Source organism: Aythya fuligula, chromosome 13 (genome assembly GCF_009819795.1).
Source record: "Aythya fuligula isolate bAytFul2 chromosome 13, bAytFul2.pri, whole genome shotgun sequence".
Lineage (NCBI taxonomy): Eukaryota > Metazoa > Chordata > Aves > Anseriformes > Anatidae > Aythya > Aythya fuligula.
In genome coordinates, this window is record NC_045571.1 from 11909315 (window position 1) to 11936099 (window position 26785).

Genomic DNA, 26785 nt, shown 5'->3' on the forward strand with positions numbered 1-26785 from the left:
CAGAGAAGAATTACGAAAGGGATATCTGTTCCGTGTAGCATCAGGGTGCAAAACTGCACCTGTTGTAGTCCTGGTTGGTATCTCTGGGGGGAGCAGCACTGCTAATCTGGTCCTGCTGCCCAGCCAAACCAAGGGGCACCATGCCCCTGAGGTGTGCCAGGTTCTCCTTGCCTAGTGGGGTGCAAGCAGGACAGTGGCCAGGGCTGTGTGGGATGTAGTGTCTGGCTGGGATGCTGCCAGAGGGGTGGGGGCAGGCATCCAGGCCAGGTGATGGGGACATCCCAAGTGATTGGATCCTGGGATGGAGATGCAGAAGGCCTCGTTCCTGGATCCCGATGTGAGAGCTCTCTTGCTAGCTGCCCCTTCCCCTCCTGGCTCCCGGGGCACTCTCATTTCCCCGACCCATCGGGGCTGCTGCCGGGTTCTCAGCTCCCTGCAGACGGGTGAGATGCTGGGCTGGAGCTGTGGGTGTTTGCATCTCCAACAGGCGCATGTGAGCAATGTGCCTTTAAGACTAGCAGGAGAGCAATAGTATCCCCCTCCCTCCTGTTAATTGTAGCATGTTTTTCAGCCATGCTTTCCAGTCACATTCGCAGCTTGTGAGAGGGAGCAGCGCCGAAGCTCGCCGGCTGAGTGCTGTCCGTGCCGGCTGGGCAGCGCGTGCCTGCCCGCAGCGTGGGTGCCTGCAGGTGCTGGGCAGCGCCTGGGGCCACAGGGCTTGGTGCCAGGAGTGGGAGCCCCGTATTGCCCGAGTCCCAGTGACACCGCTGGGCTCTCCACATCACCTGCGTTCCTCACCTCCTCGGCTGCTTGGCCTCCAGCTGCCGATCCAGCTTGCTGGCTGTGATACCCCAGTGGGCCCTCCCCTGGGCTCCCGTGGGAGCTCCGAGCAGCATTTTGCTGGAGCCAGGGGACCTGCAGCAGTCGGTGCAGCAGGAGCTGTGCGGTGCCTGGCTGGGGATGCTGTGGGCTGCCGTGGGAATGCCTGCCTCCCAAAGTGACTGCAACTAACTCGAGGTTGGGACTACTTCTCAGAGGATGCCCTGTGTGTCTTCACTCTCTCCCCTCTGGCCTCACCACAGAATATTTGGAGTTATTTGCTTGCCCCTGCTGATGGGGTACGGAGTCACAGGCCTCCGGAGGGTTAAGAGCATCTGCCTTTATGCCAAGTATTCAAGCAGGAAATAATCTGCAGAGATACATGTGCAGCAATTCAACTGCTGATGCTCTCCCAGGCTGCTGCTGCTGCTGCAGTTCGGTGTGTGTGAGAAGCCGCGCTGCTCAGAGAAGATGCTTTCCTGGTCTGTCCAAAGTGCTGGGCATGGCAGCAGAACCCCGGCTCCTGGAGCTGGGGTAAATATCTCCACCCAAGAGGAATTATGTTGACCTGCAGGCTCTGTTGGCTGGCTGAGGTAGGAGCTGCTCTCCATGCAATATGCTGTGATCTTTGTCTGTGGGCTACAGTTCTCCCCTCATCCTGGGCTATCTGATCGAAAAGATTTCAGTGGAAAATGGGTTTAGTTTGCAGCCTAAAGCCAGGCAGAAATGCATGTGTGTGTGGTTTTTGTGTGTGTGGCAGGAGGGAGAGGGGAGGGGATATTTCAGGGATACCTTTTGTGCCTGGCACTAAAGTTGTTGCACTTAATTGGATCAGACTTGCTTTGGTGTCTGTGAAATGCACCTGGGAGCTTTTGTTTTTTCCTAGCGTGACCTTTTGAAGGGGCTGGCTGCAGTACATGGGGTTATGCTTTCATTCAGAAGCAGAGATACAGTGCACTCTACAGGTCCTTTCATTCTGCTCCGGTGGATGTGGGAAGGACAGAGGACACCCACACAAAGTGCTGCTGACAGGGAGGTGGTGTTTTCTGGAGGAGTGAAATTACACCAAGAGGGAGAAAAGAGGTGCCCTTCATAGAGGAAGAGGGGTCCTAAAGGCTGATCTGGGTATTTGGAAGCAGAGAAAGAAATTCATTTTAGGAGCTGTCTGTGGATGAGTCTGTTCTGTGCTTTGCTTTCCCAGCTCTGTGGAGGGGAGTTCTGTTCATCTCTGCTAACTGCTTTACTACCTGCAACCTTTAATTGATTTTTTTCCCCCGCAAATACCTAGGGGAGTAAAAATGCTAATGCCATCAAATTTCAGCATACGGTTTCCTTATGCTTGTTTAGGACGGTGCCTTCTTGAGAAGTCTCTAGCAAGATCAGCAGCAGCTGATGCTGTGCCTTTCTCACCAGCAGAGCATGTGTTTTTGACTTGTCTTGAGACCTCCAGCGGGAGCTTTACTCTGTAAAGATTGAGTTGAAAGGGAACTTTTCAAATGTATTCTGCTGGAAAAAGCAGGGTGTTGGGTGCTGGGTACCAATTTGATACCAGTTCTCATGACTAACCTACACGTGTACATTTGCATGTTGGCTTCTGAGCACATGAGCACGCATCCTGCCAATGAAACCTGCCTGTGCAGAATAGGTGGGCACTGCCTAGACTCTGTGCCTGGATCACATGGAGTTTTGTACGCATTTCTGGCATTGCCAATCTACTGAAAAAGCACGGCCAACAGTGCCGCTGCTGGGTAACTGTTCCAGAACCATTTCCGTGGCCTAGTAGCAGAACAAATGTGTTATTCATAACTTCACTCTTTGGGGAAAAAGAGTAAGACTGTCTTCTTCAAAAGTAACTGAAAAGGTTTGCAGCGTTTTCTTGTAGTCAGGGCTTCCAGTCTGGCATGTGTTGCTGCCCCTGAGCAGATTGTGAGCAGATTGGTCAGAGTGTTTATTATTGCCTCCTGAACTTCCCAGAACTGTTGTGCCGTGCTTGAGTCAGCATTGACCTATCTCACGGAGAAGGCTAGTAAAAAAATCCCCTTCTTTAACACTAAATTAGGGCCAAAAGTGAGGCAGAAATTATATTTTTTTCTTCCTTTCCCCCCCCCCCCCCCCCAAGAACAGGACATTTGTGAAGCCTCCTTTGGGATCCCGTAGAGAAGACCTCTGATGCTCTCTAAGGGCTCTGTGTTGGAGATAGAGGAGCAGGAGTGGGTCTGGTGGATTTGCTTCTGCATATGACTCAAGAAGCTCTAACCCCTGTGGGGGACAGAGGCTGTGGTGGTGCTTGGGGAGCAGCTGGTCTGCTCTGTCCTGTGAACGAGGATCCTTGTTACCCAAGCAGGAGGCCAAGCTGGGTAGCAGCTCTCCATAGCAACACACACATCTCCCACAAAGGGGAGAAAAATCTCCTGGTTTCACCCAGAGGTGAAAATATGAATATATGAACACCCAGTGGAATCTCAGCAGTGTAGTGCTGGTATAAGGTCATCTGAATAGCTTCTCTATAAAAATGCATTTATAAAATCTGGTGAGAATTAAATGACCAAAGTACCTGTGCAGGAAACACCAGATAGAAAAACCATGTAGTAGTCATCCCATTTACTGCTGTTTGCATCCAGGCAGAGTAGTGATTAGAACTGGCTGAATTAAAGCAAAATGTTTCTCGCAAAAATGCTTTCAAAATTACAAACAAGTTTTCTGCCTGGTGGACAGCGGCTGTCTTGGCTATCTTTGTGCCCCTGTTGCAGTAAGTGTGTTTTTTGTAAAGTGCTTTTGCTAAAACGGCCAAGTGTTGGAGCCTATTCACATGCAATAAGATCTGAATGTACTTATGGGAATATGTGCCTTATAGTTGTACTCCCATCCAATCAGGAAATAAAAACACAACATTTGACCTAGTGATTATTTCTAAACAGCTTTTTTTGGTCAGTAATGGTTTTGCATTAAACTCTAATTATGTGGAAGTCAAGAGCTGTTTGCTGGAGTTAATAATGGTAATTTTTTAAGTTGTAATTTATTAAATGAGGGGTGATCAACACTGAGTGTCACAGGAGCTGTGCTGTGATATCTTCGTTGGTCCAAGAGTCACAAAGGTGCATGGCTTGGAGAACAAGGCAGGATGCTCAGCGTGGCCTGCGGGCAGGAGCTGCCAATGTCTCTCACCATTGCCTCACTGCAAGATTTGGGTCCAGTGGTGACCTGGAATCAGCAGTACTGGGATCCACGTGGCTTTTGCGTCCTCTGAAGCAAGTGCCCAGCCTCATCCAGCAGCTCTTGTGACTGCTGAGGCACACTTGTACAGCTTGTCAGTAGCGTCCTCTTGTCAGTCACAGGTGGTGCAGAGAATGGATAACGAAGTGCAAAAGGAATAAAATGAATCTTCCAGAACTGTTTTCTAGGGAGTGATGTCTCTGGAGTTTGTGGGGAGATAAATGAAGGTCAGTAATTAGGTGCCTGCAGTCTTTCAGTAACCATTTCATTTTCGTGCTTTGGATGGTCCTTGTAAATCAGCTACAGGTGTTCGAAGCCTGTGGTCCAGAAACTGTTGAGTCAGAGATAAAACTGTGCCTTTTTGACAGGGACTGGAGTGTCTTTAAGAGATTATCCTGCTGCAGCTGAAATCTATCTGGCTTTGAACCACTTACAAAATGCGTTCACAGTAGGTGGTGGCATCAGCCTCCTCTTAGCGAATGCAGATATTTATATTATGCAAAAGGTTTTCTCACTTTACTGTATTCAGATGATGACTGGAAATACCATTCTTGTTAGATAAAAAATTGAGTCTGACTTTAGAGGTGAATTCAAAGAGCAATTTATATTTAATATATATAGCAGCAAATAGGAACAAAGCTGCTTAAAGATTACTTTCATGATGAATCATTATATGGCTCTCACCAGTACGAAAAGCAATAAAAGTCAAAAAGGAGTGCTAGGATTTAATCACTTAGAAAATGCATGGAAAGGGACCTGTATTGTAGAAAGAGTTTTTCATCACATCAGAGTAGAAATGCTTTGAGGTGAAGCAGTATTAAGTGACTTTTCACCTGAAGACGAGAGGCAGTTGCTACCTATTGTGTATTGTTCCAGAAGGTTATTTTCTGTGGCTGTTAGTTACTCTTATTATTGAAAACATTTTAAAAAGCATGACTGATTTCCATTCCCTATCCCTGTTTCAGCGTGGATGCTGTCATATTCCTTTTTCTTTTGAATATTATATTTGTTACTACTCATCCTAATTAAATGTTGTAACTTCTAAAAATCAGATTAATTTGGGCCATCAGGCCAATGCAAATGCTGTAATAATTGGAGATCGTAAAATGTTCAAGGGACCATAATTTTACTACAGAGCTGCAATGGCATGTGTCCAAGGATTGTGCTACCTTTGTTCAGATGACATGGATTGTAATGTGTGCACTTATGCGTAATGCAGCACGAATAGAAATGATATGTTGCTCAGCTGTTGAATTGCACACACTATCCATAAGTCAACAAACATTAGAGAAGTGACATCACCTCTCCCATCAGTGAAAAACTCTCTTCTTACTATAAATATTGTATGAATTGTATGGTTTCTGCACAAGAGCTAAGTAGGCAGATAGAGCTGGGAAGCTGCTGCGCACCAAAACCCGCAGTTCACTCATGAGCTTTGTGGTAGTAGACCCACTGCAGCTTGCCTGAGTGTCACCCATGATGTTTCACCCAAGGGCTGCAGTCCACGAGTTCAGCTTGCACAGAGGCTGCTTCAGCTCATTTGATCTCCAGCCAGGACACACACCTTCTCCACACTCACACTCACCACTTCAGTCTCTAGGGAGCGGGACAGATGTTGTGAGGTTCCAATAACCTGGTTCCTTTAAATTATATTTTGGTGTTTTCGTCTTTTTTTTTTTTTCTTTTCTTTCTTTTTTTTTTTTTTTTCTTCTCTTCCAACAGATACTAGGTAGCAGATAATGAATTTCAGTTCCAACTTGAGCAGTGACAAAATTGGTCTTCCCACTTCATCCTAGATGAATTTCTGAGGCAGAGGCATCAGGGAAGATCTCACTGGTCATTATGGCTGTAATTACCCAGCACTGAGAGACAGAAAGGGATTAAACTGACACTGCAAACATTTACATTGAAGTTGGTTGTTTAGATTTTTCCTCACAGCTGAGGAATAAAGCACTCTGTGGGAGCAATTACCTCTGCTTGTTTTAGAAGTCTGGGGTAAGAGAAGATGAATCACAGGCTACAAATGCCCCATCCTTGCTATTTGTGCAGTCAGAGTCTGCAGAGTTGGCCTGGGTTGGGGTGGCTGCAGCACTGGGTGGGATGAACCCCATCAGCAGCAACAGTTAAATCCTAACCCCAGAAAATGCTCAGCTCCACCTCGGCTGCTCCAGGCTCCTTGGAGGGGTTTGGAGGAAATTAGAGGTGATGTAGCTGAAATAAGGAGTTCCAAAGTGTTTTTATTTTCATGCCAAGACTTGCAACATTTTACCATGAATGCCTTGTTACTTTCTTTTTCATTATCTGTAACATTTAAGAAACTCTGGGCAGATATTTAGGATTTTATAATGGCTATTACTTACAAAGGAGAAAAAATAAGATTGCAGAAGCATATTAATTATCTACAGTTTAATGTATATAGTGGCTTGTAGACAGTTATTGTGGACATTGTTGTCTGAAAGACTGTAATTTTAATGGTTCTAATGGGGGCTATTGTAGGTCTACTGAAACTCTTACAGTTAGTGTTTAATTTTAATACGGGTCCTATTTAGAAAAGACTGTATTCGTTTTATTTTTATGGTACTCAGTATCATGTGCTTGGCTTGTGATAGTAAAGGCAGAGTTGAATGCCGGAATGAATGCAAATATATCTGTTTCAAAGATTACTCTTGCCTTAATAACCCACCTATTTTAATTGCTGCCTTCTTTGTTTTCTAAAATCATGCAAAAATATAAAATACAGTGTAAGTACATAAGTCTGAGAAGTGTGTCATGGATATGGTAAATACTATCTAACATTCCCAGGCTTTGTAAGACCTAAAATGATTGTTAGGATCATGTAGTTTGACCTCCTGATAACACCAGGTGTAGAAAACTTCTTCCAAAAATTTCTCCTTGCATATCAACATGCAGAAGCATATTGAGCCTTGTTTAAAGAGCACAGATAACTGGGACTCAAATGTGTCCTGAGGGTAGTTGCTTTGGTGAGTAATTATTTCCAATGCTTAAAAAAAAAAAAAAAATCCAATCTGAGTTTATTTCCTTGCTCCATATGTTAAATCTTCTGCCTTTGTCTGCTTAATTAAGGAGCCTGCTACTAATAGAAATCATTTTACATGATGTGGGAAAATCATTGTTCAGCCTTCTTTTCGCTAAAGCAATTATTTTATTTAAACTCTTTCCACACAATCTGTTTTCAGGCCTTAAATGGTATGTGTTTTCCTCCCAGTTTTTCAGGGTTATTGAGACATGGACATCAGAGGTGGGCATTCAGGGACAGCAGAACATGATATTCTGCTAACATTCCCACTGACTCCATATGCAGAAACCTTTCTAACCTTGGACAAAATTGCCTCTCTTCAAACATCCAATGGTGTTTTTAGCTCCTGTAGCAACAGCATGACCCTGGGACCTCATGTGCTATTTATCTGCTGTGACTTCTTACATAATATTTAAGTCTGATTTCCAACATACACTACATCCTTTTGTATGCCCCACCATGGCATTCTTTGATCCTAGATGAGCAGACTTGTATTTTACTGCGTTAAAATGTCTGATATTTGGCAGGCCTGGGCTTATGATAAGAACTGAGTTGTTTGGCTGTAGCTGCCTGAGTCTGATGATATTTATCCCTTAAGCTAGTTCTCAGTTGCATTGGGCTGAGAAACTTGTCTCTCTGTAGGCCCACTCAAAAGCACTTCCATTCACTGATGGTTTCTCATTAAAATTACATCTTACTGATTATCAGTGATTTTTAAAGTGTTCTGTAGTAATTTCATGTAATGATATTCTTATTGTCAGTATTTGGTGTGTCACTGAGGCATTTGTAAAGGACAAGTTTGTAATGCTGGCAAAGCTGCTGCATTTTTTCCCCATCCTGCTTTATTAAGTGGATTAAAAAATCTTTCAGAATTATCCAGTAGGGCTGGCTGGGATTCCCATCATATGCAGACACAAGGTTCTGATACAGCCTGAGGCTGCAACAATCTCTACTGCTTTCCACATCTTAATGGACTTTGGATGATGTTTTCCAGGAGAGATTTAACAGATTTCTCTTGCTGTTGAGGTATTCATAAAATAACCCAAGGCAAAGATAAAGCAAATTACGTATTTTGTTTGAGCATTGTTATGTTTCCCTGTACTTGTTGTCAGTGTTGGGTTTCCTGCTGGCACTTAAGGAAAGAAAAGAAAGTAATGAAATTATGAGTTCAGTCATCTAGCAATTGCTCTGCGATTTTGATCTGGGGCTTGTGTCAAGTCTATAATTACCTGAATAACCATCCTGACCGCCTACAATTGCTGGACTAATATATTCCTTTGGGGTCCATCATAAACTCTCCTGTTCAGCTCCTCATCTGGCATTGCTGGCCTCTAGCTCTTTTCCTGAGCTTGAACATCTTTCTCCACTGCTGCTCCCTTGAGGTACTTCCCTTCCAGCAGGAAAATGGAGTAAAATCTTTCCTCTTCCAATCACTGTGAAAGGGTCGCATGCTGCTTTCTATTTTCTGTATGCTCAGTGCTCACCCTGCTATTTATTACTCATTTAGCACCCCTTGTCCTTATCTTTGGGTCTCTGTATCACTCCACTTTGATTACTTTTTCCCCTCTTTTTACCATCTTCATTTTTTTTTCTTTTCTCTCTCTCTCTCTCTCTTTTTTTTTTTTTTTTTTTTTTTTTTTTTCTTGAACAGTCCATTTATTTCCTTGACATAACAATTACTGACAGTCTGGTATCCTGTCTCCAACAGCAGCAAATAGCAGATGCTTAGAGAAGAATATAAGAAACAGGGTGAGAATATAATAACCCTAATATATCCTGCCAGCAACGATCAGTATCATGTATGCCTGACTGTGTTGTGAATGTGTTTAAGCAGAGCCCAGTGGGGGATATAATGCCTAAAACCATGTGGGTGAGAAAAGGATAATTTTACAAGATGGCAAATTTTCTTGCATAGCTGCTGTTCTTCAAAAGTGCTGCCCTCTCCTTGCATTGCTTTGCTTTCCTTAACACAGAAAGCTACAGCAGTGCTGTGCTAGTTTCTGAGCATGCCCTGGGGTTCATCTGCAGGGCTCCTTGCACCTGATTGAATAGGAGTTTGTGTTTCTCTCCCTTGGAGGTTTTTTAGGGTGATGATTGCAGTGTGACAAGATAAAGGGAGAAGTACTTGCTTGGTTATGAGCCTTTATGTGATTGCACTGTCTGACAATTTTCTCCAGCTTTCAATCTTCGGCTAGCAGTAACACAAGCTGATGTAGCTGGAAGTGTGATACCGAGAAAGATTTTTGTGAAAAAATCATGGCCACATAAGGGAGGGAGAGATTCAGAAATGTTTCCCCTTCCTATGGAGAGATTATGGGTCTGTCATGCTTGTCCCATGGGCAAGTGAGTGAGCACCACTGTAATCCCTGGGGAAACAGGTGTGGGCCAAGTGTGTGCTCACAGGCTTAGAGAGGATGGTGTGCTGTGGGTATCACTGGAAATCCATCAGCTGCTGGCTGAATTGCTGTAAAGCAAGAAAAAGTGTAGTACCAGTGCTGGGAAATATTTTGAATAGTGTTTCCTAGGCTAAATAGGCAAGGGGTTGCATTTTTTTTTGTCGTTTGGTTGTTTTTTGTGAGGTGGTTGTTAGCTATTTAATTTTTACTCTTTGGTCACCATTGTACCAATGCAGTGTAGCAATCTTCTTAGTCACATAACTTTCTCATCACAACAATGTGGTGGTAATGTTTACATCTATATTTCTGGCTAATGAAGAGGCAGAAGATAAGTGGATGTAATAAAACAAAATAAAAATCTCTTGCACTCCTCTAGTTTAAAAACAACAACAAAATCGTACAAAACAGCATTTTTGCTCAGCAAACCAAGGTAGGTATATGAGGAAAAATAACTTATACAGAGATGGGTTTCAAGCCCACTGTAGTTCATACGTGCCTTCTATTGAGCTGATGGATTTCATGTTGACGTACTGCAAAACATTTTAAAAAGTATTTTAACACCCCAAACAGCAGAGAGAAGCATATGAAGAACTTTCTCAGTGGAAATGATCTCCTAATCTATGTTGTGGCTTCTTCTTTTTTTTTAAAAAAAAAACAACAACAACAACAACAAAAAAAACTCAGGTCTGCATCTCCACCCATCCACACACCTCAGGCAGTCTTGCTCACTGTGCTCAACCTGGTTGGCAGTTTAAAGGTGTAAAAGACAAGACTTACTGGATTAATGCTGGGACATGAGCCTCTGGTTTCTGGTTGCTGGTGGCTGATGGCTGCTTCCTTGCAGGTGGGAGCAGGGCTTTGCATACAGAGGAAGGCTGTGAGCATTAGCCAGGATGTCGGCTTAGCTAAGGTGCGACAGTGAGGTGTAGTAGAGCAGCAGATGTAATAGGAGGATGTGGATTTGGGGTGTGTGTTCCTTTCTGCAGCTTCATGGGTACTTTCAGGTTCATTTTTTATTTCCAGATTGTTTTTTGAAAACTTCTCAAATCTGAAACAAAGTCTGAAACTGTGAAGCAAGTAGAAAAATGTATTTTAATCTTTTAAAATGCTAGGTTTCAAGTTGCATTTAAAAATCTCTATTAGCAAGTTGAATATATTATCTAAGGCACTACGCAGCTAAATCAAAGGAGTGATGTTGCAGGAATTAGATCTCTTAAGTATCAGTTCTTCACTTCTGCGCTTTCTCTGTTACCATCAGTACTCCAGCAGCGAACAACCACAATTTGATTTGTCCTTAGCTGATGGTTGGATTTACAGATATATATATATATATATATATATATATATATATATATATATATATTTTAATCTGAGTCGTGTTTTCTGCACATGATATGTTTTCTTATTGTGGCGGTTGCTTTGTTCATTGCTATCTGCAAAATTTTTGTAGAAGTCCTTGGATAATATATGAAAGAATAATAGGAAGAGGGACTTTTATTGACATGACAGGGCTTCTGTACCCAGCTCTTTACTGTATAACTTCATCAATAAGGAAAAGGGGCCTTCTGTTAATATAGATGAGTCCATAAGTCTCTACAGCTCTAACCACCCCAGTGCATGCTCTGTGATTGTTGAAAAGGATTGGACATTATTCTTCCTAAATTCTTTCTCCTCCTCGAAGTGTAAGAGTAATGACCTTTGCCAAGTGATGGTAGCAGTGGGTTTAGGGGATATTCAGGAGAAGAGGTGAAGCACACAGCGAGCCTTTCCCAGATGGAGTTTTCTAACTTTGTGCAAAGTTGTGTGTGCCAGGCCTTAGGAGTCTGTGAATATGGAAATTAGCTTATGTACCTTCCTGCCCTGGATTTATAATTCCTTTGATGCCAAAGTGAACTGTATCTAGAGACTCAGGGTAGAAATACGCTTACTGATATATGTTTTATTTCTGTGTAAATCATTTGTAAGTACAGCACACTCTATTCATTCAGCTAGTGACAGTGTTATTTAGGGGTGATACGAAGCAGTCACAAAGTAATAAGGGTTACCTGAGGAAAAAAGGTGCTAAAGCTCTTAGGTGTAATGCTAATTTAAGTAAAATATGTGCTGTATTGGGGCTGTAGAATATCTCTGTTACAAGTCTTAATAATATTCAAGTCTTAGATGCTTAAATGTTTGTTTTATTCAAAATGAAGATGCCATGATTATTTAAGTACTTTTAGACTCATTTTATAGGTTGGGTTGATTCATTCTGTTCTTAAAATAATATTTTATGGGTATCTTAACAGAAGGGACACCTGTGCCTACCTAATGTATGTAAATGTAGTCCAGCGGTGAATTTCCCTAGCCATGATAGAAAGCACAGGGAGATAACTTCTAATCATGATGCTAAGTCAGGCCATATTTCAAGTTAGGCTGATAAGCAAGAACATCAGTATTAAGCAGATATTACTTTAATTATATAGTAATGCTGATATGGTGCATAGAAAAGAAGGCAATTCTCTCCAAGAGCTAAATAAAAAATAAATGTCACAAACAGAGATCTGCTAACTTAAACCAAATCATAAATATGCCAAAAGGTAATAGAAAGCCATCCTAACTTTGGTGGGAGAAGAAGGAGGAAGCTGCATATTGCCTCTGCTTTTTATTTCGCTAAAGGTTTTTCACTGTAAAATCTTTCACTAGAACGATAACCTTGTCCTACTTGCAGATGAAGTTAGGTTAGATTGGAGCTGTTGCTACCATCTTGCTGTTTAGGTGCTTTCTAGTCATGGTGCAATTAGGAAAAACAATTCTTACTAACTTTAAGTGGCCCTTTATATATCCCAAAAGGTAAGTGCTTATTATTATTATTATTATTATTATTATTATTATTATTATTATTATTATTATTATTATTATTTATGTTTTAACTATTGTAATGTGGATTAGGGCATAGCAGGATAGTAATGATGAGATTGCTCTATTTATTGGCAATATCAGCCTGTGTGAATACTGGATGAGGTCCTCTCTTCAGCCTGATTAGCAGTACTTTTCCAAGGTGAGATGAAATGTTTTAGTTTGTGGTGAGCCCTGAAAGTAATTGTTGCCATTAACTAAAGATTTAAACTTCATCCCTGGTTGCTGCTGGGTGTAGATTTTATGACGGTTCTCTTTTTATTTCTCCATCTTCTGTTGTATAGTTTGTGTTCATTTAGTCTGTCAAAATAGGCTGTCTCATCTTAGGCTTCCAATTAATTTTCCAGAGTGTTGCTGTGTATAAGGTACAATTTTTCCCTGTCTCTTTCAGCTGTGGCATGGCAAATACTGTATCTTCCTGCACCACAGCAGCAAGTCCTCCCATGCTTTGGGGAAGAGCAGATGTGGATGCTGTGCTAATGATCTTCATTTGGGAGAAGACATATCCAGGAGGGCAAATTTCCTTCCACCCTGCTGAAGCAGTAAGCTCTGTGTACACATGGGGATCTCTTCCGTTGCTTATTAAGCTACTTGGGCTCATATAACCCCCCTTTCTATCTCTCCCCACCTCTCAGGAAATAAAATTTCAAAGGTTACATTTTTTTTAATGCGTGTCTTAGAGGTGTGAGATGCCTTACAGCAACTGTTCTGGTGTCCTGTCGTATAAAGTCTCCAGTAAACACACAAAAGCACAATGACGTGTGTGGGGCAGTTCTGTGGTTATCCCAAACAATGAGAAGGCACCTGTGCAGTGACAAGAAAAACTGAAGGGAGTTCTTGTTGTTTTTTAACTGGAATCACACATTTTTAACCTGTTTTTTTGTTTGTTTGCTTGTTTGTTTTGTTTTTTACTCTATCCAAACTTCTGGATGTTGTTTCTTCTGTAGACTGATGAGCATCACCACTCTTTCATTGGACATAAAGAATTTAACTGCATGATTTTTTAAATTTTGAAATGCAACTGTTTAATTGTTAAAGGTGTATTCACATTTTTATACCAGTTTTTATGATATATTTGGAAAATTCATACCTTATTGTTGAATGCAAATATCAGCATATTGATGTTTAACTGCTGCAAAGTGACACAGAGCAGAGTAAACTCATGGTGATGTTCTTGCAGCATGTTCATTGCTTTTGCTGTACTGGCATACTGGTGGGAAAAAAAATTGTTTCATGCCATGCAGCTGAGTTAACTATGCTGGTGGCAGGTCTCTGGTGGCTCTGTGTTTTTTCTTTGAGTCTGCTACCTGTCCCAGGCAGATGGTGTTCAGGTTGCGGGCAGGCTGTTTGATGAACAAACCTGTCTGATCATTATAGCCAAATGACATCAACTATGAACATCTTTTGTCTCTAACATTGTCATATGAAGAATGGCAGGGTGAAATCCAAGCTGGTATCTGTACCTGTCCCAGAAAACACGTTATCTGTTTAAAATATGCATGGATGTCACTTTTCTCAGCTTCTGCTGTGAGGGATAAAGCTAGGAGATGGGAAGTGACCACCCATAGCTGTAAGATAAACACCAAAGATTTTGCGTCATGCTTTCATGGCTCTAACCTGCTGCCCAGAAAGGTCTCCTATTAAACCTTTAGAAAGTTAGCTAGTCCTGTAGCTTTAAAGCTTTGTTTGTCACCTGTTTATTAGCTGTGGCTGAAAGAAGAACTAAATCCATGATCCAAATGATAAATCTCAATATGTCTAAAATAAATTAACAAACAAAAAAGCCCCAACCCCTTTTTACTCTGAATAATGTCTCTCTGCACTTACATCAACATTTTTGTGTGTAGGCTGTGTCCAGGCAAAGAAGATAATTGTGATCAGGAGGGTTCTATCGGCCACATAACTGTCTCCAGCAATGATGAATTCAGATCCCTCTATAGATTTTTGCAAGTGGGTTTAAAATGTTCTTACATTGAGGTAGAAGATGGTATCTACCAGAGACAAGCAAAAAGCTCACTGGTAACACTTGGTGAATAATAACTACAGAGCTGTATTCACTTCTGATTTTTATTCTGAGATTTCTGGGAGAAAACTGCATACAGAGATAGAATTTTCTCTCATGTTATGTTTTACTCAAGGACTTCTCTTTCTCTGGCTGATTGAGGAAAAATGAGAAAATACTTCATCGAACTTTAATATTCCCAGTAGTGTGAGAAGCATCCTAAAGGGCTGGATGTATGTTGTAATGGCAGTGGTCTCTTTGAAATGGATAGCAGAGGGATCAAGCTTGAAAATCTAGATATAATTTTGTAAGATAGTTCAGTTTAGTCAGGATAATAGATTTTATTTATTTATTTATTTATTTTATTGGAAAGAAAATAGAAAAGTGCGAGGCTTTTTAAAAAGATGATAAGAAAGGGTAACTCCTTTTAGACAAGAGGCCTTATTTTCTTCATTTTCACACAAATGCAGACGTTAATTCCTGAAAAGATAAAAATCTGTGCACAAATTACTGCCTGGAAATGTTGCTTCTATCTTTCATAATAGCAATTTCTGTAGCACTATATAAAAATTCATTTCCATGGCAGAAGTGGGTTATATGTAATTCTGAAAATGTGCCACATCTTTAATGAGCACTGATGAAAAAATATTTATTAACAGTTCTTTGGTTATCAGAAAAGCTTCTGAGTGTTCAGTGTTTACAGGTTCTGTAATCTGTTTCCCGGGTATTGGGGCAGTTACCATTCATAGCAGAGCTCTGCAAACGGATGATTTTTATTTTTTTAGATGTTATTTTTTATTTCTTTGCAACTTCTCAAGCATACCATAGAATATAACATCTCCAGACTACACGATTTTCCCAAGTTAGTGACTTTTACGTGGATGATGATTGCAGACAAGGAAAGAAGGATATTAAAAAGGGAAGTTGTATGTGGATTTAGTGAAGAAAAGCTATACAATATTTATATCGTAGCTACATTGTGGTAAAAGCCTTTGAACACCATGTAAAACAACATCTCTCTGAATATTGAACATTGTTTCACTGCGATTGAGGTGGTTGAGATGGACCATGAGTCCCAAGCTACTGAACAGTTCCTTAAATCAAGACATCAAATCCATCAGAATGCTGCTCAAGCTCCTACTTTGTGATCATTAACAATGCTGAATCACCATGTGAAAACCTAGATGTGCAGTGTCTTACCCTGAAGGGTCCCTGGTAGCTGTGAGGGGTTACACCCTCAGGAGTCACAGTCTCTTAAGTGTCTTGTGAAGAAAAGGAAGGGAAGGGAGAGACTGGCGATAGAGTAGGAGCTTCTCAGGTTTGTGGTTGAATATCTGGCAGCACTGAATAGAGAAATATCTCTCTTTGTCTCAAACTTAATGAAAATATCCCCTCAAAATAGCTCTCCTGATTTGTCCTACATTCAAAATAGAGATACCTTTGCTTTCTCTCTTCTGATGGCACTCAATGAAACACACAAATGTGGGCAGGAAGAGACTCTGAATATCCCATTCAGAATATGCAATTTAGATTTTTTGTTTGTTTGTTTGGCTTTGTTTTATGATTTACTTATTGCATGACAGGAGTATTTTTGTTTTTATAATAAGAAAGCAGTTTAATTGAATTCCGTATTTTATAGGCAGGACCTAAACAAGAATTACTAGAAGGTAATTCTTATGATGTTGACAATTCTCCTTTTTGTAACACTTATTTATAAGACTATCATGACTGTGACACAGATGTATGTACAAAAATAGTACATATTTATAGACTAAGTCTATAGTTTAAGGCAAATAAGTAGGTCTTGCCTTTAGTAAGATATTTTCCTGCATAAGGACTCTGTTTTTAAATAGTGTGGATAATGGTGTCTTTGCTATCTGAGAAGTGTATGGGTATGACTCACAGTGTCATAAATACTACTGCTATTACAGTGAGCATCCAAGTGAAATTACACAAAATTATATATTTGCCAGGGTTCTTTTCTCTAATGGCCAAACTTGAAAATAGAAAGCTTTATTATGCGTTTTGATGCATTTGAACTATTCAGTGTTCTTGGTGGCCCACTAGACAATTTAATAGGGCTCCTGAACATCATCAATAATTCATGTGTCTCTTAAACAAGCATGTGGTACTTGTTCAGTGACAATCAGACTGTACGATACTGTGAGCCGCTCTAGGATGTTGAGGGCCATCTACTATCCAGCCTGTCAGTGCTGGTTCTTGACCTTACAGAAGTGCAAGGTTCATGGATTTGAGCCATGTGTGGATTGTCCCAAGGGAACCATCCTTTGCCTCAGCAAAAGCCCACTGTGCCCTTATTGTAAGTCTTTTCATGAATAGGAGGTGATTGTTTTCTGAGGATGTGGAGAACTTTGTTCCATGTGTGTCGTCTGCTGCAGGATTGATGTAGGCCATCACCAGGATGGGGTGTTCAGTGATGTAGCAAATGGATGATCCAAAGAGAAGAGGTGTGGAGGAGGCCTATCCTCTGGGCTAAGTGAGGGTGCAGGTACTGTTAGCAGAAGTATAAGGCAGCGTTAAACTGGAGCGCACTGTTCCAGTTCAAGACAGAACTAAAAATCCAGTGATTATTGTAGGATACTGATATTTATAAAACAAAACAAAACACATGGAATAAAAAATGTTATGTGGTTTGATTTTTTTCTGCTTTGTGGTATGTCTTTGACTTTGTTTTTATTCTTGTTTTTCAGTGCTGTGACATCCCTTGTTATGCTAAATACTGTATCCAAATAGAAGGTTTTAGAATCAAAGGGGATTGAGAAGGGCAAGGGGTGAGTACAAGGGAGGCTGTTCCCCACAGGGGCCTATCCTCTTGACGTGCCTCAGGTAGTTCTGCTGGCAATATTTGCGTTCTTTTACCATTGGAGAACTGAGACATGCAAAAATTAAATGTCTCAGATAAACATCTTGGTAGAGGTGAGAAATGGCTGCCAGTTTCCTCAATAGCAGTCCAGTCTTTTCCTGCAAAAATCTTCATAGTTTAAACTTGTCACATCTAAGCTATGACTATGTGTCTACAAATAGGGTAAGAACTTACAAGAACTCAATTATTAAGGGTGTAATGTCTTGAACAAGTGTTTCTGAAAACTGTTAACATTGTTGAACGTGAATCTGTTGAACAAAGTGCAGGAACTGGGCAGATGAAAGAGAACAGTGCAAATCAGTCACGTGAGCTTTTCTGCAGCTGGAATCAGTCCAAAGTCAAGACCTTCTCTCTTCCTATTTGAAGTTATTGTTCTTTATCAGGTTTCTAAGAAAGATCCCATGCTGGTGTCCTTAGGGCTGTATTTGCTATCAAGATAATGGCCAGATTGCCCTGTCTTTGTTCAGGATGCAAAGTGTGTGAAGAACTCCGTGACTAGGCAGCTTTCAGGAGTTGAGCTACAATCCCCAGGCAAATGTACTCTGTGCTGTTTTGAAAATAGCTTTTTTTTTGCAGATAGCTTAAGGACTGGTAATGCAGCACAGCGTAACCCCTTTGGCTAGCTGGGGTATTTAGGCTGAAATGGGAATTCTTGCTCCATGGTGAGAAAACAATAAAGTGGCTGATTGTACTACCAGATCCTATGCCTCACGCTTATGCCTCAGAGTGGTAGACAGAAAGAAAGGGCAAGTTGTTTCATGCCAAGGGTTACCATGCTTGCTTGTCTGGGACTCACATTTCCCAGTAAAGCCACTTTCTTATTAGGCTGTCAACTGGGCATCAAAGACCATAGCTGATGGTGTTCCTCATGTGGAATTTGGTACTCCTAGCATTTGAACCTACAGGTCAAAGCTTATTTCCTGCTTCTTTTCCAAACTGTTAGAATCTGACATAAAAGGCTAGAGAGTAAGCCACTGACTGTGGCTGAGCTTTGAGCAATGCTGCCTCTGTTGCCTGTTACATGTCTGGAGCTGCTGTGTATGCAGCATTACAGGTTGCATTGCTATTGCCCAAACTGCTCATCACAACTCAAGTAACTCTGAAATGTGACAGGATCGTACCATTTCATAAGGATTTCTTTTATCCCTATTTTTTATCCCTATTTTTCTATCTTGTTGCTGTGACAAGTGCTGGAGACCCTCCAGACTGTCAGTGGGCCACAGCCTGGGACCCTCTTTTCAAATCTGCGTTATTACTTAGTGGCATATTTTGTTTCCATGGAAACCTGCCCCCATCCCCAACCAAATTCAAATTATAAGATTGTCAGGTGCATAAACAATGCTGTCATTAAATAGCGTTCTCAGGTCTGAACAGATGCTTGCGTGCCTTCCCAGGCAGGCAGTGTGGCAGCAGGAGAGGTTATGTGGCCACCAGAATTTGTTGCAAACCTGCAAAGCTCTGAAAGATCTGATGAAACCAGCTGCTGCACCCTGGAGAGGGGTTTCCTGTGGCTGGTGTTCTTCAAGGTTGTCATGTCCATAACAATTATGTCCAGTAGAGTATTTTTTCATGATCAAAAATGATGTATTTCATTTACATCTAAAATCCTGCCTGTAAAGTAGGTATTGAAAAGAACAGATTTATAACAAGAATAAATAAATAAATAAATAAATGTATATATATCAAACAGAACATGTTGTTGCCAGGAAAATTACATTAACCAGAACACGCATCTTGGAGTGAGGGGTGACTTTCTATCACAGAGCTTGGAAATGCAGCTATGAGATATCCAGACAGTTTTTGTGTTCTTAGTGCTGTGATGAATATGTTGATTGGCATTAATATTTTCCATCCTACTTGTATACTGGCATAACAAGAATTGCTCATGGCAATATTATTTTCCTTTCTGTTCCTCCCCTATGGCTGTAATGGTAGGAGATCATCAGTAACGGAACAAAAAGCTTACTTTAATGATGTAGAAGTGAAAGTACTGTGCCTGAAAGAATAGTGTTTCTCTTTGTGTCTTTGTGAAGCCTTACAGATACTGTTATATTGGTAACCACTTTTTGTAAGTGCTGTATTAGCAGGACAAAAACACTGCACAAGAGAATTTGCAAATCTTTTTGGGAGAGCCATTAGACTGTGAGATAAAATGTGGTTCTGCATCTCTCTAAAAATAAGATATTTGCATCTGTATAAGAACTTCAATTTTGGTAGCCAGGAATAGTCTAGGAATCTTCATTGTAATTATTAAGAACTACTGAGTTGCACAATTACTGCTTTGAGAGAGACGTGAATGTACTTGGTATTTCAGACGACATGGAGAAGAATTTATTACTATTTAAAAAGCTGGAGGAGTTTACTTGTGTGCTGGCAAACAGTATAGAAATTCAAGAATTGCCAGGCTGGAGAAGACTTCAGGTCTGTCTTGTTTGGTGTGTCTGCCATGACAGACATTAAGATCAGAGGTTTCAAAGAATGGGAGGAACCTGGTATAGGAGAGGTGAGATGATTTCTTCAGCTCGTGGAAGCCCGGAGGTGGGAGGACAGCAGAGATGCAGAAAGGGTGCTACTTTTTTTATTCTGTGTGAGTGTGTGTGTTCGTACATGTGGCTGTCACTTAACATTTGAAAATCCTAAATGGAAATCATCGATTTGGAAAGTGGTCAGTGCCAGGGCATTGTTTTTGCATAAATAATCAGTTGGTTTGGGCTATGAGTATGAAATTTTGGTGCTAAGGATCTCCCTTCTACATTGCTAGTCATAGAGTCATAGCCTGAGCACTGTCTGGGGTCCCCCTGAACTCAAGATGGGAAGCGTCTCATTATCGGTTGGGGCTTGGATCATGCAGAAGAGCCCCCCAAGGCCTGCTACCTGGAAGCCAATAGTGGTAGGATTTTCTGCACTGTGGAGTGATGTGGTCAGGTCATGGATTTGCTGATGTGCATCAGCTCATGTGATGCGAGAACAGTAACCATTTTTGGAACTACTGCAAAATGTTCACAGCTCTGCTTCTGAGAGTTGTTTTCACTTACCTTTGAGATAATGTTAACCAAATAAAACTGTTTCACATTGTTCTGTAAAACTACAGCTGTACATTGTTCAGTGCTGTGATGGAATCTTCCCATTCATCAGTTTCGATCAGCTCTGTTCTGCACCCTCTTTGTAGCATCTGTCAAGTTTTTGTCTGCTTTTGGATTTTCATTAATTTATTGCATAGATTAAAATAGATGAGATATGATGTACTTTTTGCATTAATGCTGCCAGAATCAGAAGCCTAAAATAGGGCTGTGCTAACAGGTGCACATATTTGTTGACAAAGAATAGGTGTCAGTTCCTAATTGCGTCTTTTAGTGGTTAGGCTGAATACCCTAGCTGGGTGTCAGGGTGGAGTACCATTTGGTTATCGTTTTTGCCTTGCTAGGTATTCCTTGCTGCAGAATGTTATTGGAATAAGCTCTTAACATGTCTGTCTTCTGGTCCTTGGAAAGATGTGTTTTTCACATCACATTTTCTTTTGAAGTCTGATTCAAAGTCCATTGTAATCAGTGTACTCTCCCATGCATTTTAATGCAGCCAAATCAATGGTCATGCAATTAGGAACAAAGAATATCGCTCACATCTGCAGGGTGGGAGGATGCCATGATGTTGAAAGGGACATGGGCATCCTGCTGAAAGCCAGCCACGTGTGTGCGTGTTTCAGCATTGTGGGGGTGAATGTGGCCCTTGAATATACCTGCAGGGGAAGGATTGTTGTTTCTGTACTGCGCACAGATGAGATAGCTGCTTAGGAAGTCAGCCCCACTCTGATGTTAACACTTTTTACAAAGGATTATAGTAATTTGAAGAGGGTTCAGAAAGACTCTGCAAAAAAATTATGTCTGTAAAACCTGCATTTTTAATGAGAGGCTCATCCTAGCTAAAATAAGGTTAATAGAATACTTATTAAACTGTATAAATACTACTGCAGGAGATTTATGGGCTTCTGAAACTAGTAGGCACTACATAAATTGGTAGACGGAAGCTAAAATTAGGCTGATATGTGTTGTAAGAAGTGTAATTCTAAAAATTCTTACCTAAGAACACGGTGGATCTTTATCACTAAAAGTCCTTAGGAATATACCGGTTTTGAAGGTCAGCACATTGCTGACTTACAGGGTAGCTGCAAGAGTCTCTGATTACAGATCTCCACGTTGTACTATGTGCAACATCAAATTGTTAAGACTATCTTCTTGGCCTTAAAGCCTAAACGCTTGTCATTCACTGACTTGAGTGAGCTTTGTAGTAAATTCTTTCAAAATCATACCATTAGGTGCTAATTCCTGTAATGATCCAGATGCAGTTTGTTGGGATTGCTCTATAACACAATGATTTTAGAAAGGATTTTTTTTCTTTCCTGGTTTGATTTGACGTTTTTCAATGTCCTTATTTTAAATTGATATTTCTTAGAATATCCTTTGCTGGAGCAGATTTTAAATATAATGTTTTTAACTATATATAAAATTATCTTGCAGAAGCTTGTGAATGTTCTCTCCCGAGAGAGAAATCTCTAGCTAAATATTCTGGGGAAGGAATTAAACTTTTTTTTTTTTTTTTTTTTTTTTTTTCCTTTTAAAAAGACAAACCAACCTTTTCAAATACACATATTAAGTGAAGAAAGGGTGGATGGGTAAAGCCTTTTTTCTTTCACAACTTTCAGCTTCAGTGTTCTTAAATGTTTCTTACAGATTTAACAGGTATAAAATTATCATAGTTTTTTTTTTTTCAGATTTATTTATTTTTTAAACTATTGTTTAAAGATTTACAGGTGACTATAGGTTTTGCAAGTGAGATTTTATAGTAAGGTCACAGTTTTGAGATTACAGTTGCTTTATTTATATACGCCATTTATTATGGTAAGACTGAGTAATGTTGCTTGCATCGATGTACTTTAAGTAGCATGCTCCATTTTTCAGTCCTGTCAATATGATGCTCAGCTGAAAACACAGTTCGTGTAAGGGTCTTGCTAATATTCTGTACAGACAAATTGCCACCCATGCCTATGTAGTGTCAATTTTATGTCTGCATCTTCCTTAATTACTTGTAAATGATATGCCCTGCAAAGCAGAAAATTATTTTGATTTTGTTCTCAGGGCAGACGTAAGCTGCATTCTTGCCTTGGAGATTTTCAAATTCACCAGTGAAGTTAAGCCTCACTAGAAGGAAAGGATATGGACCCATGTAGTAGTGTCACACAATCCAAATGGATGACATTTTAATGCCAAACAGAATTGTACTTCTGGAAAATAATAATAACAGTACTTTACCCTGTTCTGTCTGCCTCAAAGTGCTTCATTTGCATTAATAAAGCTTTGGGATGTCCTTGCATCGTTGATGCTATTAGTATTGCAGACCAGTGCTTTTAACATTAGTAACATGTCTGTTGAATTGAAGTACAGAGTATGGGTAATATAGGACTAAGAATAATATAAATTTCAACTAAACTGGCTTAATGCGCCCTCCTCCTGTTGGGGGGGGGGGGGCGCAGAGCAGAAAATGAGACAGAAGGAAGAAGCAAAAAGCTCATCAGATAACAAAAACACAACATGCAATCAGATACACTGTTCTTTACAGGAAAACTGCCCCGGAGATGCTTCCAGAGAACAAGATGGATGCAATTTCAAAGGGTAAGTGTGAACAAAGGAGTCTGGCCTTTTAAAAGGAAACGGTAAGCACGAGTAATGTTTGGTGGTAGTTATTAGTATTTTTATTCTTTTAAGATGCACACAGTTTAATGTGAAGCTGAAATACAACCCCTGAGTTATCTGAAATTTATCTGCAGCCTGAACAACAGAGCAGTGCCTGAGAGCATGGGCGCTGCCCTGGTGCTGGCTGTGTTGAGTAAAATGGTGAACAGGACCTGGTGCAATTTTATTAGTGGTCTTTAGATATTTCTCTTTCCAATTTCCATCTTTGTACTTACCATTATGTTTGGATAAAACCTTGTTTACATTTACCTTGACTCCTTTCATAATAATTATCACTCTTGGTGTTTCTCAGGTGTTTGTTGCAGGGGTATTTTAGGGGTTAGTTTTTCTGGGAATTGTTCTGAGCTGAAGAGCTGTTTCTAATGTCTACCTACATGTACTTTGCTAAAACCTTAGGAGCTGTTTTTCCTGAGATTTCAGTAGGTAATGGTAGCTTTCATGAAGATCAACAGCCATTTATCCAATTGGTTTTTCTAATTATTTTTTTTTTTCTAAAATTTTTAAAATTTGAAGCATCTAAGATACAGAACTTTGAATTTTTCTTTATGAAATGCTACTCTTTTTTAATTTTTAATTTTTATTTTTTTTTTTCCTACTTAGAAAAGCTATTTTAGCCTTCTGGAAAGATAAGGTTTGTGTGCTTAGAAATGATAATATGGAATTCCTAGCAAACTTCTACTTCAAACAATTGCTTTTGATTTGTGGTCCTGGCATAGGACTTCATGGAGCTTCATACCCAGGGTTAACTGTATTATAGACACCTTCCTAGCATTTATTTTAGTGCTAACACATGTAGTCTGTTCTTTTGCTGGATTTTTGCATGTGTGTGTTATAAAATATAACAGAAGCATCTGTTGGGAGTCCTTGCTGTAGAAAAGAGCAAAATAATTTTCCATGGTCTGTGTACTGCAATATCCTTCCATTGCATATTCTGCTCTTACACACTCCACAGCTTTCATTTGTCCTTTACGTTTTGTTTTCACTAAAGAACATTAGACACAGCTTAGCCTGAAGACTTTGTGCAGCTGTTATTCTTCAGCTGCTGTTTCATTAAAGAGACTGTAAGACACAGTATGATTCTACTGTCAAAAAAAATAAGAACATCTTTGGACCATCAGTCATTGATATGGTTTGCTTTATTCTTGAATGTACAGAATTCATAAATTGTAGTGGTTACTTTGGGCTGAAGTTTGCTGTGCCAATTGTACTTCTACTTCAGGAAGTGAATTTTGCAATAAAAAAAATGATTATGAATGTCAATCATTAGTGATATAGGATACCTCTGTTCCTTTATTTTGAAATTCTGCTTTCTTAGAAACTTTTTACATGACAAATCTGGTGTGTATGGAATTATCATCATAATCTGTGTCATGCTTTTGGGCTTGTAGGTTTGTAACTTTTTGGAAGCTTACGAGAGTCAGTGTAGAAATGCCTATTTCTTTTAAATAGAAATAAAATACATCTGAAGAGGGCTGTCCCAGGCAGTACAGTATGGACCTTAACCTGAAATCCTTGCAGAGTGAAGACATCTTTACGGTTTTGATGGTACTTTGTTTTATTCTCATTGAGCTGTTCTTTAACTGAAAACCTTCCAAATCCTTATATTGATTGATATGACTGAATCATCTTTTGTTGTGGGATGTAATTGTTGATATACAGTGTAAGGTTTAATACTGTTAGGTTATTTATCAACAGAGCAAAAAAAATAAACCCCACCTCTGTGTGACCAGCTGAATTCCTGGCCGTTCACTGATAGCATGGTCATGTCACTGGGCATGTGGTGGCCACCATGGGAGCTGGGCTCTGCCTTGCTGGCTGCTGCAGGAGCGGGCTGAGACACTTGCCTGAAACAGCTTGCCAAGGACGCAGAATAACGGAAATAATTTCTGTGATTTACAGTCTATTTATAACTACAAAAAAAAAGTGCTTTTTTAAAGACAAAAATTGCATGAAATGTCTCCTGTCAAAATCTCACTCATCAATGTCAAGTTCTCATGACATTGACAAAATAGCTATTTCTGCGTGGAAAATGTGACAAAACCAAGATCTGAATTCGTTGCTGACTTTTGTATCTGATGCTTTCCTTGGATTTGGCTCATTTCTCTGGGAAGGTGTTACTTTTAAGCTAACAACTCTAAAAATGGACGACTTTTCACCTTAAAGTAATCTTAATGTTGATCTTCTATTAAAACTGTAGTTTGCTCTTTATGAAATATCTATCATAGCAGCCAGAAGGTGAACAATGTGTAACAAATTGTATAGTCAGGTATACAAAGCAGTAAATTCATTACCTTCTTCCTGACTCTGACCCTGGAGCCTTTGAATACAACTTCAGCCCTAACAATACAGCAGAAGAGAGAAGGCAATAACCTGTACTTTGAGGAGAAAAGCAGTGAGTTTGTGATGACAGTGTTGCCCAATACTTGATGTGCTTATATATAAAAGACTTTCCAAACTCCTACAACAATTTCCATTTGTCTTGCCCAAGGATATGGGAGAATATGTGTGAAGGACAGTGGAAACCAAGGGTGTTTGAATGTTCTGTGGATATGATCCAACTCTGCACTGATATTGATAAGAAAATAAAAATGTGGGTTATAATTCTGACAGACAGTAAATTACAGGCAGCTATTTGTTTCTGAGCCCAACCACTTTTGCATTTAATTTCATATCCTAAGGGAACATCTCTCCATCAGATCAGAAATGTTCAGAAGTTAATGGTCCTTCCTCTGCAAGATCATTTCCCTTTTAACCACGTACCAAAATCTGTCCTTTTTAGATGTGAGATCCTCAACTTCCCTTAAAAAAAACACCATGTGGAGGGGTCCAGGCCCAGTTTGTTGGAGAAAGGCATATATTGGGACCTGCACAACACTCTGCTCTGTTTCCTTCCTGGGCTTGCTAGGGATCAGCTGCTTTTGGCTGATGTTCCTCTCAGCAGAGGGAGGACCTGACAGAGGAATGTTTGGGCACTCTTCTGTTCTCACCTTGAGGATGATTTTATCCTTTCTTTTTTTTTCATACACCTACTTCTACTCGCTTGTCTCACAGGTCCTGTTCAGAAGCCTGTTTCCTTTGCATTAGTTAAAACAGTCAAAAAGCTACCATGCTTTGCACTCCGTGATAGTGGTACTCTGGGTTGTTTTTGTCTGTTTTCTCTATTTTGGCAGCAACCCTTGTCCTGCTTGGTGAAAAGGGTGTTTCACTAACATTCATTGTGTAGATGAGGCTGGCAGAGAGGTGAGAAGGAGAGCTAAGCATACCCTTCCCAGTAAGTACAGGCTGGTGCATTCTACAGACTGCATCTGTACCACGTGCTGATGCACAGCTCTGCCTGGGACCAACCATATGTATGGTCCTGGATCATCAAACCTGCTGAGGATCGCTCTCACAGTGTAGAGGCTGTAGTTTTAAAAGCTATGACCCTGAACATTTTGAAGAAGGCATGAAAAAAGGCAAATGAAAGTAAAATTTTGGTGACAGTGTTGCTGAGACATCTTGTCCTTGAATGCGTGAGTTGGGTAGGGTGAAGTAGGAAGGTGGTGGAGGATCATCAGAGAGGTTTCTACTAAGATGGCATTAGCTGGTTCCCGGAGGAGGTATTTGGAAATTAATTTCTGGAAAGTATGCTTGATAAACATGTGGACTTGACAGGGAGCTGGTTGATATTATAATATAACCCCGAGAGAGGTTCGAGTAAGAGTTCATCCCTTCATAAAGCCTTGTTACGTGGTTATCTGTGTTTTATGGCTATCAAGTAAAATGAGCAGATGATGTTGAATTATCCAAGGA

The 26785-nt window shown here is 40.4% G+C and overlaps 1 protein-coding gene across 5 annotated transcripts in view; it reads left to right on the top strand.

The window, feature by feature from the left end:
• The first annotated feature begins 943 nt into the window (after nt 1-943).
• Nucleotides 944-26785, top strand: part of HTR2C (5-hydroxytryptamine receptor 2C) — a 225565-nt gene continuing 199723 nt past the window's right edge. For 2 of the 5 annotated variants that reach the window (XM_032196481.1, XM_032196475.1), the window contains exons 1-3: nt 944-1412; nt 12752-12902; nt 22860-22912. The gene's annotated coding sequence lies outside the window, so the exon portion shown is untranslated. The remainder of the gene's footprint in view (nt 1413-12751; nt 12903-22859; nt 22913-26785) is intronic. The other 3 variants (XM_032196476.1, XM_032196478.1, XM_032196479.1) reach the window with 3 other exon arrangements.